Consider the following 5,433-nt stretch of genomic DNA (forward strand, 5'->3'; position numbering starts at 1 on the left):
GAGTACAAGTGATATGAATGCCCAACGCAAGGATGAGGAAGACCGTATGTCGGCTCAATATCAACCTATCCCGAGGCTCTGCTGAAGACTCTCCTTGGCCACTGATGCAAGTCCAAATAGTTGTAGGACTGCACATATGCTGGCTGAATGTGAAGAGTATCTTCCTTACTAAAGAAATAGCATTAAATGCTGCGCATGGAATAACGTCCTTTTTTATGCTGCCCAACTGCTGTAGTGCAACCCAACTGCCTGCTGGACACATTTAATGTTGGCCGACTCCATGAGGCCACCGCTTATGCTGGCCGATTGGAGCCTGGTAGCATTAAATGCTACCCGACTGTAGGAAGGGCTTCATGTGGACTGCTGACTGGTTGCCCAGGCCCTCCTAATGGCCTGGATGTTGCCCCATTGCACTAGCCATGCCATGGCCTGGCCCAAGGCCTACCTATATGCTCCTAATGCAACCTAATCCTCAAGCTGACACTATATGCACTATCTGATACATTCTCCAAGTGGGTTAAGAGGACTGACACTTGACTGATCTCTAAGGCTCAAAAACTGACCTACGTAGCTCTTACCTATTGTCCCTGGACCGAGGGCTCACAATGGGGTCACGGCATACGACAAATAAACCTAAAAAAGGTTCTACTTCAGTACAAATGCTGCACTGATGATCATGCCAGTGTCACTGTGTACCCCAGTGCAAGGTGCACGTGACACTGATGATGAGCCATCTTGTCACCATGCACTACAGCGCAAAGTGCATGTGACATTAATCTTCTTTGCTTAGCGTTAATCATGAGCACGCTTTCGCTTCCCATCTCCTTCATGCATCACTAGGACCTTATGAGGTCCACCTAAAGGTGGCCTTCAACGAGGTCATGTAGAGACATTATCCATTATGTGTTGTTGACTTTATGTACCTAAGTATCCTCCTAGCCTACATCTAAATGTGGCTTCCTCAAGGCCCGCATAAACTGACTCACCATCCCAACCGAACAACTCAAATTTGGCCTGATAAGTCATGTAAATCAAACTACCTTCTATGCGCATGTACATACAATAGAGTCTTCCAAGAGATCACTTACATCTGCAAACAACCTCGTGTTCTGAATGGCACTAAGATTGACTTACACCCTGTCATCGCACACTTCGACAGCATGTCCAAAGCATATTATTGCCTCTACAAAAGCCAAATCCCATCACATGATCTTATCACCTCTAAGCTCGAGTCTCTTAAAGCTATCCAAGCTTGCCAATTCCTCTCTTCATTACTATTACTAAGCTTGACTAGTGGTTGTTAGCTCCTCTCTTTCAAGCTCTCTCTTCTTTACTATCCCAAAGAAAGTTGCTTCACCTTCTGTAAGGAATGACTCTCCTCTCACTATCTACTATCACTCTCACACACAAAAAAGCGTAACGTGTACTAAGGATCAAGCTATGATGCTCCCCGAGGGCCTTGTCCATCTTATTCCCAAAAGGAGCGGGGACCGGCTAGAGATTTGACATTAGTGCTCAGCCTCACCTCCCTAATCTATTCACAGTACCCAAACAAAACTGATTTGGGATTGAAGCATCCTAGATAACCTCTTCACCTTTTGGGAGGCAATGGCATCAACTCAGATGCGCAGAGAGGATATGGTAGTTATGTTGTTTGCTTCACTGTTGGCCCCGCGATTGATGGAGAGTGCAAAACGATAGACTTGATAAGGAGTGTTGATGGCCTTGGTGCTAATTCTTCACATATGAAATCCAATGAAGTTAGTCCATGGGTGGATGCAAATGAGGTAAAAGTTGATGGAGTTAGCCCAAGTGGTGGGACTTTGTTGGGGTGCATCTCTGAAGGTTGGATTGTCAAGGGGCCCTTGTCGTTGGAAGGTATGGGTTATCAAAGAGAATGGGGTGCAGTGGCAACATTAAGGGGCCATTATCATAAGGATAAGCAACCTGTTAGGTCTGCAAATTATAAGGGAATCCAGGCGATGGATAGTACCATGGACCACGCTTTCACCCACCATGGCTCCCCCCATCCAAAGATGTACCTGGAAAATGAAAGATGCAGGTGTGGTGCCCGGACTTATGGTGTGACCGCTGTGTGTCAACCTTCAATTCTCAATATTTCCTCCATCTCATGGCTCCAACACTTCAACTTTCTTCCTTGTGTTGCTTTCTTTACTATTACACCAACTTGGTCTGGTTTCTTTGACTCTCTTTCTTGCTTTTTTTTTTACGTATCAAGATTGGAGTATTTACTCCTAATACAAGGACTTCTCCAACTCTCAGTCCCCTTCACAACTGCATTCTTCTTCAACTACTTTCTTCACATCTCCCAACAATCCTACTATCTTCAACTCTCTTTACCTCTTTTTTCAACATTTACCTCTCATCTTCAGCCTCGTGGATCCACGTCCACATTCTCATGCAAGACGCGCAAGGCGATAGCTTCCCAATTTATCGCTCTGTGCCATAGGGCTAACCAAGGTAGATGTGGAGGCACGTCCCAACCACACTATCAACTTTGTCAACTCGGCATTCTTCAAGCAGGCTCACTCCCCTACCTCTCTTTTGACTACCCTTCGGAAGACTCAACAACAATGCCTTTGGCATTGCCTGAAAGACAACAAATTTGGTGGACAATTCTCCTATTGTTTTACTTCGGGGCCACCACCCTCCATTTTGTCACACTGGGTGCAAAGGCCTAAGCTACAAAGTCTAGGGCAGCACTCCGTTGCCTCGCTCTTTAGCTTACTTTCCCACTTCTTGATATCGGCCACCCCAACCTCCATAATGCCAATGGCCCCCCGAGACCCGTGTATCAACTATGGGAACTCATTATCTCCATCTCTACCTGGCACATTTGGCACTAGATGCCACAAGGCCACTCACGGCTCCTCCACTCCCCTGGAGGAGACCATCCGCCACATCTCCATGGACATCATTCACACCCTTGGACGGAGATGGTAGCACCTCACAAATGATTCTGACGGGATGAAACAACGACATGGAGTGTTTCTCCTAATGTGGAGTCAAGGTCTCTTCTTCACCATGGGACCCGACCACCAAACATGGCATTATAGCCCCCAACATGGCTTTTTCCCCCTCCTCCCTAGATGTAGCCTCCCTCCAAGGGTGGCCAACCCGAGGAAGAACCCCCCCCCCCCCTTTCTTTATAGTTTATACCTCTCTTGAGGAACATACTTTGCTCCACTTGAAAGCTTCTTGTAGTTCACATTTGCGGACATTTCTTATATAATTAATGAAGGATCTTTTCCTGGGAGAAAAAAAAAGGTGGCAAGGTAATGAAATTGTTGTTGGTCACATGACGATCTTAGCCTCTTAGGTTTAGGAACTAGTCAAAAAAATTGTTCACTTGAGTTCCCCCTTAGGCTACCATTCGCAGGCACACTGAAGAGCTCCTATCATGCTAGAGGTTTGTGAGTTGATGACGAGATATCTAGCAACTTTAAAGATAGAAGGAGCCGATGCAAAAGCCCTTTGGCTAGCAAGCCAAATCTCTAAAGAACATCAAACACACAGTTGAATTGATGCATGGATTCCCAAGTTTTGTTTACGTTGAACTACTTTTGAAGCTTATTCTATTCTAACTTATGGTCAAAAAAAAATCTAACCATCTCTAGTATCTACACATGTAGTGGATCTCATCCAATTGCTGCATTTTAGTCAATATACACAAAGTCTTGGATATTGTCATCAAAAATCTCATAGCCAAAGTGGTATGATGTACACCTATCCTTCAAGCCGATCTACAAAGGCAAAGTAGGCCTTCACTTTTGAAGGATTGAAAACAACCAAGAGGACACATATACGATCCTTAAAAGAACTTGAAACATCGGCCATACGTTCCATGACTCGTGAATGGGTTGCCGAGCAGATTGTACATACAAGACATCCATTAACGATGGTTTCACGTAAAAAGATGGCTGCACTTAAAATGACGATCCCAATAGAGTACATGAATGCATACTTAGATACATAAAAACTAATTTTTTATCTTTGCAAAATAACGGATAACGATAATGACCACTCTCTAGCACCGGCTTAGATGTACAAGACAGGCATCTACATCTTGTGTCACACATTTTTTTTTGAGTTTTGAGACCTAGAGTCCTTCAGCCTATTTGATCAGATCCACGTTAAAAAGCTTGCGAAAAAGCTATGTTTTCTCAAGTTGAAGCGCCCAGCAAGCCTGCAGGAATGTAGAAAAGGAAGGCAACTTACGTCTTCCTGGTGTCCGTAGAGTTGACAACAAAGCCTGAACTCTGCAGCTTCTGGCTCCATGGTGATGCCCTCGCCCCCAAATACTAGCACTCACAAATACCCTTTGCCGAGTTGTGTGTGTGTATACATACACATATGCGTGTATAGATACATATATATATATATGTACTTTAAGGATATATGAAATACACGCACACTTAAACGTGCATTTTAAGCAAGAGGCTCCTTTTCAGCAATGAATAAAGGTGGCTATAAGAATTATCACCCCTTACTCTCCATCGATTAATTAAAGCATCCCACACTAAGGTTAAAACCCTAGTTCAACCTTAAATATCTCACACTGCCCAGATCACCTTGTCTCTCTCTCTCTCTCTCTCTCTCTCTCTCTCTCTCTCTCTCTCTCTCTCTCTCTTCTTCTTCTTCTAGACTAGAGCCCCGAGAGTAGATCCACCCACTCCCCCCCGACCTTCAAGCTGATGCAGGAGCCCGGCCGAGAGGAGTGACATTAGACAGAGCCACCAAGCTATGCAGAGCCCAACACCCCTGACATAGTGGTGGCCGCCGCCCACGCTGACGTCACCTCGGGAGAATCAAAGCCATCGTTTCCCACCACAGCAAGACTTTCTCCTACCTTGTCACGTGCCCTATGCGAGATATTCTTGGCTGATGCAAGAGCTTGAGGCTCTTTGTTTTTTTCACGTATATTTTCTTACTTTCAATACCGTGATGATGTGTTTCATGGACATGATGTAATATTTTGGTCTCATAGGTCATTTTGGCCTTTTGAAGACGTTAATGCAACTCTCTCTCTCTCTCTCTCTCTCTCTCTCTCTCTCTCTCTCTCTCTCTCTCTCTCTCTCTCTCTCTCTCTCTCTCTCTCTCTTCCAACGTGCCCGATGGCCCGGCCCCCAAATGTCGACCATGATCCCCTCGTCAGCTCCAGATCCAATACATGCTCCACCACCATCGAGCTACCTTTCCACGTGACGTTACTTGAGGGAGGCCTCATGCACAAATGAGATATACAAGGCATGCACATGTGCATATTCCCAAGGCAAGATGTGTGGCCATGAGTACAAAACAGTGTAACATTCCCCCACCTCTAAAGCACATCCCGGTCCCATGGATGTGGTCATATGAGGTGGCAATGAGTACAAAAATGGAGGGGGAGAGGTAAAAAAAGAGATAAGCCAA

At 45.3% G+C, this 5,433-nt stretch overlaps 1 protein-coding gene across 1 annotated transcript in view; it reads right to left on the minus strand.

Moving 5' to 3' along the window:
- Positions 1–4,352, minus strand: part of LOC147639652 (uncharacterized) — a 68,251-nt gene extending 63,899 nt beyond the window's left edge. Inside the window, exon 1 of the mRNA XM_086772497.1 lies at positions 4,240–4,352. The gene's annotated coding sequence lies outside the window, so the exon portion shown is untranslated. The remainder of the gene's footprint in view (positions 1–4,239) is intronic.
- Positions 4,353–5,433: the final 1,081 nt, after the last annotated feature.

Source organism: Cibotium barometz, chromosome 3 (genome assembly GCF_041138505.1).
Source record: "Cibotium barometz isolate CiBa-2024 chromosome 3, ASM4113850v1, whole genome shotgun sequence".
In the NCBI taxonomy this organism is placed as follows: Eukaryota; Viridiplantae; Streptophyta; class Polypodiopsida; order Cyatheales; family Cibotiaceae; genus Cibotium; species Cibotium barometz.